This window comes from Tribolium castaneum, chromosome 8 (genome assembly GCF_031307605.1).
Source record: "Tribolium castaneum strain GA2 chromosome 8, icTriCast1.1, whole genome shotgun sequence".
NCBI classification, from domain to species: Eukaryota; Metazoa; Arthropoda; class Insecta; order Coleoptera; family Tenebrionidae; genus Tribolium; species Tribolium castaneum.
In genome coordinates this window covers 6,156,336-6,170,436 of record NC_087401.1, presented here as the reverse complement: position 1 = coordinate 6,170,436, position 14,101 = coordinate 6,156,336, and the positions used below count along the sequence as shown (strand labels likewise).

The 14,101-nt window shown below is 28.2% G+C and overlaps 1 long non-coding RNA gene across 1 annotated transcript; it reads right to left on the bottom strand.

Moving 5' to 3' along the window:
• Nucleotides 1-3,999: 3,999 nt before the first annotated feature.
• On the bottom strand, nucleotides 4,000-8,078 carry LOC135266996 (uncharacterized). Its single transcript, XR_010335223.1, has 4 exons — nucleotides 6,776-8,078; nucleotides 6,427-6,708; nucleotides 5,156-6,375; nucleotides 4,000-4,159 (listed from the first exon to the last, which is right to left on the bottom strand). It is a non-coding gene; the product is annotated as an uncharacterized LOC135266996 (long non-coding RNA).
• Nucleotides 8,079-14,101: the final 6,023 nt, after the last annotated feature.

The following is a 14,101-nucleotide window of genomic DNA, read 5'->3' as shown; positions in this document are numbered from 1 at the left end:
TTAAAATGAGTTATTAATTTTAGACAATTTCTTGCCTAAAAACACAGATCACAGATGATTTCTTGCATAGAAATGAAAAAACGCTCATATAACACACAAAATAAGCTTCATTTTTGCTTAGAAAAATAAGCTTACTTTTATTACTATTATTATTTTCATTATTATTATTATTAATATTATTATTATTATTACTATTATTATTATTATTATTATTATTATTATTGTTATTATTATTAATATTAAAAACTTATATTAAACAGACAGAAAACGTCGTATTCTGTCACAAAAAAACGAATTACGTTATAGACTTGACGAGAACGGCGTATCTCGGACACTTATAGGACTCTTATAAGGTCAAAAAGTATCAGTTTGGATTAAAACAAATTATTTTTGGTGAGTCTCAGTCTGAATTGTTCATCAGTTCAAACAAAAACGGCTTATTTTAGACGATCTTTTGCTTTGAACAAGAAAACTTACGTCGAACAGACTAAAAACGTATTAATCTGGCATAAAAGAGCAATTTATGTATCACTTTGAATAAAGGCAGCTAATCCTATTCGTTTCATTGCTTAAAATAGACAAAATTGTTAATAAATCTAACAAAAACGCTGTATTCTAGGACAAAATACTAATTACATTATAGTTTCGACGAGAATAGCTTATTTGGAATGATTCTATGCTTCCAAACGAGTAAATTTTTATTAAACAGATGCCAAACATCATGTTTTGTCCTATAAAGACATTTTATATTGCAGTTTGTATTAAAACAAAATATTTTCGTTGATTCTTTGTTAGAAGCAGCAAACCTAACATTAAAGAATCTGAAAACTTTGTATTCGGACACAAACCACCGAATTTTGTATCAGTTTAGACAAAAACGGTTGATTTTCGACAATATTTTGCTTTGAACAAGAAAACTTATATCAAACTGACTAAAAACGTCTTATTTTAGCACAAAACAAAAGATTTGCGTTATAGTCTTAAAGCTGATTCATGCCTCAGTTTGGATAAAAACCAATTATTTTTGTTAATTCATTATTACAAACAAGATACCTTACATCAAAGAAACTGAAAACCCCTTATTTAGGCACAGAAATTCGAATTACGTTTCAGTCTGGACAAAAACTGCTTACTTTAGACGATCCTTTGTTTTGAATACAAAAACTTACATTAAAAAGATTAAAAACGTCTTATTCTGGCTGAAAACTGCAAGTTATATATTACTCTAGATAAAAGCAATTTATCCTGATTACTCCTTTACTTAGAATAGAGTAAACTTGTATAAAACTTAATGAAAACTTTAAATTTCGTCTCAAAGAAATAATTTACGTTGTAGTTTTGACCAGCACTGTTTATTTCAAACGATTTTATGATTCGAAACTAATGAACTTTTATGGGGCAGATGCAAAACCACATATTACCATATAAAGCGTTGTTTTAAAGCAAATTATTACCTTTTGCAACAAGAAATTTCACGTCAAAGAAACTGAAAACATCGTATCCATGCACAAATATCGAATTACGTATCAGTTTAGGCAAATACAGCTTATTTTAAACGATTCCTTGCTATAAACAAGAAAAATTTTATCAAACATATTGAAAATGTCTTATTCTTGAAAATAAGAGCAAATTATGTATCAGTTTTAACAAAAGCGGATTACTCTGTTTGATTCTATGCTTAGAGTAGAGTAAACTACTATAAAACGTAATGAAAACTTTATATTCAAGCTCAAAAGAACAAATTACGTTATAGTTTTGACAAAAAAAAATTGAACAAGTGCAAAAGCTAATACTTTGCTTTAAAATAACGATTTATGTGGTAATATGGTATTTTGCATCTGTACTATAAAAGTTTACTCGTTTCGCTCCATTGAATCATTCGAAATAAATTATTTTGACACAACAACGAAAATAATTATTTGTTTAAACTGTAACATGTCGTTTATATAAAACGAACTAAGACGTTTGGCATCTGTTTAGTGAAAGTTTTCTCGTTTGGGGGCATAAAATCGTTTGAAATTAACAGTTCTGGTCAAAACTAAACGTAAATTATATCTTTGAGACGAAATTTAAAGTTTTCATTAAGTTTTATACAAGTTTGCTCTATTCTAAGCACAGGAGTAATCAGGATAAACTGCTTTTATCCAAAGTAATACATAATTTGCAGTTTTGAGCCAGAATAAGACGATTTTAATCTTTTTAATGTAAGTTTTCGTGTTCAAAAGAAAGAATCGTCTAAAATAAGCAATTTGTGTCCAGACTGAAACTTAATTTGATTTTCTGGGCCTGAATAAGAGGTTTTCAGTTTCTTTGAAGTAAGGTTTCTTGTTTGTAACAATGAATAAACGAAAATCATTGGTTTTAATCCAAACTGTGAACTCTTAATTTCAAACGATTTTATGCCCCCAAACGAGAAAACTTTCACTAAACAGATGCCAAACGTCTTAGTTCGTTTTATAAAAACGACTTATGTTACAGTTTAAACAAAAACAAATTATTTTCGTTGTTGTTGTGTCAAAATAATTTATTTCGAATGATTCAATGGAGCGAAACGAGTAAACTTTTATAGGACAGATGCAAAATACCATATTACCACATAAATCGTTATTTTAAAGCAAAGTATTAGCATTTGCACTTGTTCAATTAAAGTTTGCTTACTTCGAAATATGTAGTCGTCCGAAATAATTTTTTTTGTCAAAACTATAACGTAATTTGTTCTTTTGAGTTTGAATATAGAGTTTTCATTACGTTTTATAGTAGTTTACTCTATTCTAAGCATAGAATCAAACAGAGTAATCCGCTTTTGTTAAAACTGATACATAATTTGCTCTTATTTTCGAGAATAAGACATTTTCAATATGTTAGATAAAATTTTTCTTGTTTATAGCAAGGAATCGTTTAAAATAAGCTGTATTTGCCTAAACTGATACGTAATTCGATATTTGTGCATGGATACGATGTTTTCAGTTTCTTTGACGAGAAATTTCTTGTTGCAAAAGGTTATAATTTGCTTTAAAACAACGCTTTATATGGTAATATGTGGTTTTGCATCTGCCCCATAAAAGTTCATTAGTTTCGAATCATAAAATCGTTTGAAATAAACAGTGCTGGTCAAAACTATAACGTAAATTATTTCTTTGAGACGAAATTTAAAGTTTTCATTAAGTTTTATACAAGTTTACTCTATTCTAAGGAAAGGAGTAATCAGGATAAATTGCTTTTATCTAGAGTAATATATAATTTGCAGTTTTCAGCCAGAATAAGACGTATTTAATCTTTTTAATGTAAGTTTTTGTATTAAAACAAAGGATCGTCTAAAGTAAGCAGTTTTTGTCCAGACTGAAACGTAATTCGAATTTCTGTGCCTGAATAAGGGGTTTTCAGTTACTTTGATGTAAGGTTTCATGTTTGTAACAATGAATTAACGAAAATAATTGGTTTTTATCCAAATTGTGGCATGAATCGTTTTTAAAAGGCGAAATAAGGTGTTTTTCCGCTGTACAGTGAAAGTTTACTCGTTTCAAAGCATAGAACCGTTTGAAATTAACAGCTCTCGCTAAGACTATAACGCAAATCTTTTGTTTTGTGCTAAAATAAGACGTTTTTAGTCAGTTTGATATAAGTTTTCTTGTTCAAAGCAAAATATTGTCGAAAATCAACCGTTTTTGTCTAAACTGATACAAAATTCGGTGGTTTGTGTCCGAATACAAAGTTTTCAGATTCTTTAATGTTAGGTTTGCTGCTTCTAACAAAGAATCAACGAAAATATTTTGTTTTAATACAAACTGCAATATAAAATGTCTTTATAGGACAAAACATGATGTTTGGCATCTGTTTAATAAAAATTCACTCGTTTGGAAGCATAGAATCATTCCAAATAAGCTATTCTCGTCGAAACTATAATGTAAGTAGTATTTTGTGCTAGAATACAGCGTTTTTGTTAGATTTATTAACAATTTTGTTTATTTTAAGCAATGAAACGAATAGGATTAGCTGCCTTTATTCAAAGTGATACATAACTGCGTGTGCGTATGAGAGTGCAGTCGTGTCTCTGCGTGCTCTTGCCTTTGGGATTCATTTTCAGTGGTTGATTCTTGGTGTTGATTGTTGAATTTGATATCTGGGTGTATGTGGTTGTTGTTGTTTCCTCTGGAAATTACTATTTTTGCGATTTCGGTAAGTTATTCTTGTTTAATTCGTTAATATCCGTCATTAGATACGCATAATTATATCTTATCGCGGCAGTATAAGATAGCGCTCGCCCCTCTATAGCAGCAGCAGCTGGTATCGCGGCGGCGCGGCGCAGTGAAAATTTAGTATTTATCGCTCTGTCGCAGAGTGAGCGTCTGGTGTCCAAATTTTGTCTACATTAATTTCATTAATTTCAGTTTAAATCACTAAATTTAATGGCTGAATTTAATTGCTGCCACTGTTTTAAAAGCGTAAGTCGTGATACACCTATCGTGGTGTGTGACGGCTGTTCGCTAAATATTCACTGTCGTTGCCTCAAAATAAGCGAAAATGAAATCGCCTTTATTTCTCAGTCTCGCTCTCCAAATATCAAACTGTTTTGTAATAGATGCAACGTAACTATCACAGCAATTTCAGAAATTAAAAAACTCGTAAATGACATAAAATCATCATTTGATGAGCGTCTTAGCAAACTCGAATCTCTTATTATTAATAACAATACGTCTCAAGCTATAAACCGCGAAGAAATTATCGCCGAATCTGTGGACAGGTCGGCTCGTGCGTGCAATGTTATTATGTACAATGTTAAACCTGTCGCTAATAAACAAGACGTGGATGTGGTAAATGATGTCCTCGAGGTCATTGATCCATCACTTGTGATTGGTCCGGAAAATGTTTTTCGCGTAGGAAAAACCGTCGGTGATAAACCTCGCTTATTAAAATTGCAATTTAAAACTCAACAAATGGCACGTCTATGCTTGAAGAAAAAATCGTCTTTGCTGCAGCACCCACAATTTGCTCACATTACTATTAGTGATGATAAAACCCCGGGTCAACTAAAGCATTTAAACAATTTGCGTGATGAATTAAAGCGAAGACTTGATGTTGGCGAAAAGGACTTGACAATTAAATACGTTAACCACGTACCAAAAATTATTTCACATCAAAAAAACTAAATATTTACCCTTGTTCAATGGCTCTTCTGTATACGAATATCGCATCTTTATCTTCAAAATTTAATGATTTGTTATTAGAAGTAACTGAATTTAGACCTTCTATTATCGCACTCACGGAGACTTGGCTTAATCCGTCTATCTCTGATGATGCTGTACACATTGAAAATTACTCTATTTACAGAGATGATCGCCTATCTCAAAAAGGTGGCGGTGTGTGTTTTTATGTAGATAAAATTAAAATTTCAAAATTTTTTAAAATTACTCAAATTTGCATATCTGTTAAACCTTATGATTCTCTATGGTTAAAATTTGAAGGAAATGAACAAACCTTTGTTATAGCATGTATTTACAGACCACCAACAGGAGCGTCTTTTAACAATCACGAAAATGATAAAAATCTATTTAATACCATACAATCAACTATTAATCAGTATCCTAACTTAATTATCATGGGAGATTTCAATTTTCCATGTATAGACTGGTCTGCTAAAAACACAACAGGTCAAACAATCATCGAAAAACAATTTTCTGAATTGCTCTTGGAGAATAATTTGTCACAAATAGTCACTGAACCTACACGATTTAGATCCCAACAACGTCCTTCATTACTTGATTTGGTAATTTTGTCTGACGTTAACCTTGTATCGTCTTTAAACGTTTTGAATCCTGTAGGTACATCTGATCATTCAAAAATCGAAATTGAGTTACAAATTATGATATATTCAGAGCCAAATGCAAGAATTAAAACAACATCAATTGTTGACTACACTCGCATAGACGAAAGTCTCTTGACTTACGACTGGAATGGTTTAGATTCACTAAATGCGGAAGAACAATGGAAACATTTTAAATCGATTTTACAAACTTGCATTACAACAAATTCCAGACTGTTTACAAACCGACTGAGAAAAGATAAACCGTGGATAAATCACCACATGCTTGACAAAATAAAATACAAAGCTAAATTATGGAAAAAATTTAAAAGGAAGCCTACTGAAGATAATTTTTCTGCTTATAAAAGATTTTCTAACCAACTAAAATCTGATTTACAAATAGCCAGGTGTAATTATGAAAATTCTATATTAAATAAACCAAAACTATTTTATTCCCATGTACGTAAATTTATCTCTAGTCGTGTGTCGGTCCCTTTAGTACGAAATGCTTCAGGTCTACTCTGCTCCGATCATACAGAAACTGCAAACACTTTAGCGGACAGTTTTGCTGCTACCTATAATTTAAACATTAATAATAATATACCGTCATTTATGCCTACAAGTACATTTAGTGGGTTGTCTTATATTAATTTTACTCCGGATCTGGTAAAAAGCCAACTCTGTGCCATTAAATTAAATACAGCTCCAGGTCCGGATCAGATACCTCCCAAACTCCTGAGAACTTGTGCTGCTTCGTTGTCGGGCCCACTTGCCAAAATGATGACAAAATCATTCTTACAAGGCACTTTGCCCTACGAGTGGTTGCAAGCAACAATCACGCCTTTGTACAAGTCAGGAGATAAACTTGATCCTGCTAACTATAGACCTGTAAGTCTCACGTCGACATGCTGTAAAATTATGGAAAAAGTTAAGTCAAGGAACTATTAACTTACATGAGAAAAAATAATTTAATACCTGAGCATCAGCACGGCTTTTTACCAGGTAGGTCAGTTGTCACAAATTTGCTATCCTGCACAAATCTATGGACAAAAATGTTAGACACTAACCAACCTGTAGACATAATTTACCTTGATTTTAGTAAAGCCTTTGATAAAGTCCCTCACAATCTCTTGTTAGCAAAACTGGAGTCCTATGGTGTAACAGGAAATTTGCTTGATTGGATCCGAGCGTTTCTATCAAATCGAAACTATTGTGTAAAAGTCTGTGGTAAATTTTCGTACTCTAAACCAGTATTAAGTGGGGTCCCACAGGGATCAGTTCTTGGACCAATTTTATTCTTGTTATATACAGCAGATTTATTGTTTTCACTGGACAGCTATTCAGCATATGCGGATGATATTAAGTTATTTGCTAACCCACTTGTCACGGACTTGCAAGACCAACTTAATTTAATCTTCCAATGGAGCGAGAAGTGGCAAATACCACTAAATATTGCAAAATGCTGTGTACTTCAGTGTGGCCACAACAACCCAAAGTACCTTTACCATATAAATGGCACACTCCTGAGTGTAAAAACCTCAACCAAAGATCTAGGGGTCATTGTAAATGATAAGTTAGGATGGTCAGAGCAATGTCTAGCATCAGTGGGTCGAGCGCGTAAAATGTTTTATTTGCTAAAGCATGTTTTTCCAAATCCTTCAGTCAGTTTTATTTCAAAAGTGTACATCACTTACATAAGGCCGCATTTGGAATTTGCCATTCCAGTCTGGAGACCTTATTTGTTAAAGGATATTGATTTGCTGGAAAGAACTCAGCACCTGGTAACTAGATGGACACACTGTTTAAGACAAGTTTCATATGAACAACGTCTTGAAATACTCAAAATACCAGATCTACGTGCTCGTCAAAACAGGGCAGATGCAATTCAAATTTTTCGGCTTACTCATGGTTTATTTCCTGGAGTAACACGCAATTTCTTGCAAATTCAATATCATGACAGACTTAGAGGTCATTCTTATAAGCTGAAAAAAGAACCATTTAAGACTACCGTTAGAAAGAATTATTTGACAAATCGTGCATTTGATATATGGAATGGCTTGCCTGATAACGTTGTTGCAGCTGTTACTGTTTCTTCCTTCAAGAATCAATATGACACATTACAATAATTAACATTAACCTTTATTAATTAACTAATTTAACTGTAGATTAAAATTGTATTTCATTTTTCATTATTCAATGGTGTTTTATTTAACACGAAACCGTATTTCTTGATATTTTGCTATAAAGGTGTTAACCTCAGCAAAGAATCTATGTTAATAATAATAATAATAATAATAAATTGCTCTTTTATGCCAGATTAATACGTTTTTAGTCTGTTCGACGTAAGTTTTCTTGTTCAAAGCAAAAGATCGTCTAAAATAAGCCGTTTTTGTTTGAACTGATAAACAATTCAGACTGAGACTCAACAAAAATAATTTGTTTTAATCCAAACTGATACTTTTTGACCCTATAAGAGTCCTATAAGAGCCCGAGATACGCCGTTCTCGTCAAGTCTATAACGTAATTCGTTTTTTTGTGACAGAATACGACGTTTTCTGTCTGTTTAATATAAGTTTTTAATAATAATAATAATAACAATAATAATAATAATAATAATAATAATAATAGTAATAATAATAATAATATTAATAATAATAATAATGAAAATAATAATAGTAATAAAAGTAAGCTTATTTTTCTAAGCAAAAATGAAGCTTATTTTGTGTGTTATATGAGCGTTTTTTCATTTCTATGCAAGAAATCATCTGTGATCTGTGTTTTTAGGCAAGAAATTGTCTAAAATTAATAACTCATTTTAAAACTGGTATAAAAACATTTACTATACAAAAGTTAATAATAATAATAATAATAATAATGATAATAATAATAATAATAATAATAATAATAGTGATAATAATAATAATAGTAATAAAAGTAAGCTTAGTTTTCTAAGCAAAAATGAAGCTTATTTTGTGTGTTATATGAGCGTTTTCTCATTTCTATGCAAGAGATCATCTGTGATCTGTGTTTTTAGGCAAGAAATTGAATAAAATTAATAACTCATTTTAAAACTGGTATAAAAACATTTACTATACAAAAGTTAATAATAATAATAATAATAATAATAATAATAATGATAATAATAATAATAATAATAATAATAATAATAATAATAATAATAATAATAATAATAATAATAATAATAATAATAATAATAATAATGGTAATAATACTTATAATAATGAATTTCTTTCTAAATTAAAGCTTAGTTTTTCTAAGCAAAAATGATGCTTATTTTGTGTTATCTGAGCGTTTTCTCATTTCTATGCAAGAGATCATCTGTGATCTGTGTTTTTAGGCAAGAAATTGTCTAAAATTAATAACTCATTTTAAAACTGGTATAAAAACATTTACTATACAAAATTTATAATCGGTTTTTAATAATAATAATAATAATAATAATAATAATAATAATAATAATAGTAATAATAATAATAAAGATAATAGTAATAATAATAATAATAATAATAATAATGATAATAATAACAGTAATAGTAACATAAGTAATAATAATAATAATACTTTTAATAAGGAAAAATGGAGCTTATTTTGTGTGTTACATGAGCGTTTTCTCATTTCTATGCAAAAGATCATGTGTGATCTGTGTTTTTAGGCAATCTAAGCCATTTTATAGTTTTTAATATTTAACAAAAATTTGCTTTAAAATAAAATGTTTGAAAAACTGAAATTAAACTAAATTAATTGTGTCTAACACTTTAGTAGAGGAAAAAGGAGGAGACATAAAAGTCACTATAGTCTTAGAGTTGTCTTTAGTCGTCATATTAATAACAATAACATTTATAATAACAATACTAGTAGTACTAAATTTGCTTATATGCAAGCGCTTAATTAAGGTAACAGTTTTTTTGTTTTTTGCTTATATCTCGAAAGCAGTTACTCCTATCAATTTTTACTTTTTCACCAAAATTAAAAGTGATAAAATTTCCTACAAAATAGTTATGTGCATTTTTCATGTAGAACTAACCATAAGCGAGATATAAGTTTGAAAATAATTAATAATTAAAAAAAAGTGTTTTAACAGAAAATGTCTTGTGATTTAAAATACACTTAATTTATTGGGTTCAATACTTTATTAGAAGAAAAAGGAGGTGACATAAAAGTAATTGAAGTCTTCAGAGTCGTTTTTAAATGCTGCATTTTTTTCTTCGTCTCAAACATTGAAAACTGAATTACATTTTTGTTCAGTAACAGTTACAGTTTTCTTATTGGTTTTTTCCTTATATCTCGAAAACAGTTACTCCTATCAAATTTTATCTTTCTTTCAAAATTAAAGCTGATAAAATTTCCAACAAAATAGTTATTTACATTTTTCTTGTAGGACCAAGCATAAACGAGTTATAGAGTTGGATATAAATAATATTTAACAAAAATTTGCTTTAAAATAAAATGCTTGAAAAACCGGAATTAAACTAAATTAATTGTGTCTAACACATTAGTAGAGGAAAAAGGAGAAGACATAAAAGTCACTAAATGTTTCAGAGTCGTCTTTAGTCGTCATATTAATAACAATAACATTAATAATAATAATACTAATAGTACTAAATTTGCTTATATGCAAACGCTTAATTAAGGTAACAGTTTTTTGGTTTCTTGCTTATATCTCGAAAACAGTTACTCCTATCAATTTTTATCTTTTTTTCAAAATTAAAGCTGATAAAGTTTCCTACAAAATAGTTATTTGCGTTTTTTTGTAGGACCAACCATAAGCGAGTTATAGAGTTGGATATAAATAATCTTTAACAAAAATTTGCTTTAAAATAAAATGTTTGAAAAACCGAAATTAAACTAAATTAAGACTAACACTTTAGTAGAGGAAAAAGGAGAAGACATAAAAGTCACCAAAGTCTTGAGAGTCATTTTATATGCAAGCGCTTAATTAAGGTAACAGTTTTTTGGTTTCTTGCTTATATCTCGAAAACAGTTACTCCTATCAATTTTTAAATTTTTACTAAAATTAAAGCTGATAAAATTTCCTACAAAATAGTAATTTGCATTTTTCATGTAGGACTAACCATATGCGAGATATAAGTTTGAAAATAATTAATATTTAAAAAAAAAGTGCTTTAACAGAAAATGTCTTGTGATTTAAAATACACTTAATTTAATGGGTCCAATACTTTATTAGAAGAAAAAGGAGGAGGCATAAAAGTCACTGAAGTCTTCAGAGTCGATTTTAAATGCTGCATTTTCGTCTTTGTCTCAAACATTGAAAACTGAATTACATTTTTGTTCAGTAACAGTTACAGTTTTCTTATTGGATTTTTGCTTATATCTCGAAAACAGTTACTCCTATAAAAATAAAAATAAATAAAATGTTTAAAAAACCGAAATTAAACTAAATTAATTAAGACTAACACTTTAGTAGAGGAAAAAGGAGAAGACATAAAAGTCACCAAAGTCTTGAGAGTCGTTTTTAGTCGTCATATTAATAACAATAACATTAATAATAATAATATTAATATTACTAAATTTGCTTATATGCAAGCGCTTAATTAAGGTAACAGTTTCTTGCTTATATCTCGAAAACAGTTACTCCAATCAATTTTTACCTTTTTACTAAAATTAAAGCTGATAAAATTTTCTTCAAAATCGTTATTTGCATTTTTCATGTAGAACTAACCATAAGCAAGATATAAGTTTGAAAATGATTAATAATTAAAAAAAATGTGCTTCAACAGAAAATGTCTTGTGATTTAAAATACACTTAATTTATTGGGTGCAATACTTAATTAGAAGAAAAAGGAGGTGACAGTAAATGCTGCATTTTCGTCTTCGTCTCAAACATTAAATACTGAATTACATTTTTGTTTAGTACTCCTATCAATTTTTATCTTTCCTTCAAAATTAAAGCTCATAAAATTTTTTACAAAATAGTTTTTTGCATTTTTTTTGTAGGACCAACCATAAGCGAGTTATAGAGATGGATATAAATAATCTTTAACAAAAATTTGATATAAAACAAAATGTTTGAAAAACCGAAATTAAGCTAAATTAATATTAAAATAATTAGTAATATTATTATTATTAAAAACCGACTATAACTTTTGTATAGTAAATGTTTTTATACCAGTTTTGAAATGAGTTTTTAATTTTAGACAATTTCTTGCTTAAAAACACAGATCACAGATGATCTCTTGCATAGAAATGAGAAAACGCTCAGATAACACAAAATAAGCTTCATTTTTCCTTAGAAAAACTAAGCTTTAATTTAGAAAGAAATTCATTATTATAAGTATTATTATTATTATTATTATTATTATTACTTTTATTACTATTATTATTATTATTATTATTATTATTAAAAACCGATTATAACTTTTGTATAGTAAATGTTTTTATTGTATTTTAAATCACAAGGCATTTTCTGTTAAAGCACTTTCTTTTTAAATATTAATTATTATCAAACTTATATCTCGCTTATGGTTAGTCCTACATGAAAAATGCAAATAACTATTTTGTAGGAAATTTTATCAGCTTTAATTTTAGTAAAAAGATAAAAATTGAGAGGAGTAACTGTTTTCGAGATATAAGCAAGAAACCAAAAAACTGTTACCTTAATTAAGCGCTTGCGTATAAGCAAATTTAATAATATTAGTATTATTATTATTAATGTTATTGTTATTAAAATGACGACTAAAGACGACTCTGAAACATTTAGTGACTTTTATGTCTTCTCCTTTTTCCTCTACTAAAGTGTTAGACACAATTAATTTAGTTTAATTCCGGTTTTTCAAGCATTTTATTTTAAAGCAAATTTTTGTTAAATATTATTTATATCCAACTTTATAACTCGTTTATGCTTGGTCCTACAAGAAAAATGTAAATAACTATTTTGTTGGAAATTTTATCAGCTTTAATTTTGAAAGAAAGATAAAATTTGATAGGAGGAACTGTTTTCGAGATATAAGCAAAAAACCAATAAGAAAACTGTAACTGTTACTGAACAAAAATGTAATTCAGTTTTCAATGTTTGAGACGAAGACGAAAATGCTGCATTTAAAATCGACTCTGAAGACTTCAGTGACTTTTATGTCACCTCCTTTTTCTTCTAATAAACTATTGGACCCAATAAATTAAGTGTATTTTAAATCCCAAGACATTTTCTGTTAAAACACTTTTTTTTTAAATATTAATTATTTTCACACTTATATCTCGCTTATGGTTAGTTCTACATGAAAAATGCAAATAACTATTTTGTAGGAAATTTTATCACCTTTAATTTTGGTGAAAAAGTAAAATTTGATAGGAGTAACTATTTTCGAGATATAAGCAAAAAACAAAAAAACTGTTACCTTAATTAAGCGCTTGCATATAAGCAAATTTAGTACTACTAGTATTGTTATTATAAATGTTATTGTTATTAATATGACGACTAAAGACAACTCTAAGACTTTAGTGACTTTTATGTCTCCTCCTTTTTTCTCTACTAAAGTGTTAGACACAATTAATTTAGTTTAATTTCAGTTTTTCAAACATTTTATTTTAAAGCAAATTTTTGTTAAATATTAAAAACTATAAAATGGCTTAGATTGCTTAAAAACACAGATCACACATGATCTTTTGCATAGAAATGAGAAAACGCTCATATAACACAAAATAAGCTTCATTTTTGCTTAGAAAACTAAGCTTACTTTTATTACTACTATTATTATTATTTTTATTATTATTATTATTATTACTATTATTTTTATTATTATTATTACTATTATTATTATTTTTATTATTATTATTATTAATATTATTATTATTAAAAACCGATTATAACTTTGTATAGTAAATGTTTTTATACCAGTTTTAAAATGAGTTATTAATTTTAGACAATTTCTTACCTAAAAACACAGATCACAGATGATCTCTTGCATAGAAATGAGAAAACGCTCAGATAACACAAAATAAGCATCATTTTTGCTTAGAAAAACTAAGCTTTAATTTAGAAAGAAATTCATTATTATAAGTATTATTATCATTATTATTATTATTATTTCTTTTATTACTATTATTATTATTATTAATTTTATTATTATTATTAATATTATTATTATTATTATTATTATTATTATTATTATTAACTTTTGTATAGTAAATGTTTTTATACCAGTTTTAAAATGAGTTATTAATTTTATTCAATTTCTTGCCTAAACACACAGATCACAGATGATCTCTTGCATAGAAATGAGAAAACGCTCATATAACACAAAATAAGCTTCATTTTTGCTTAGA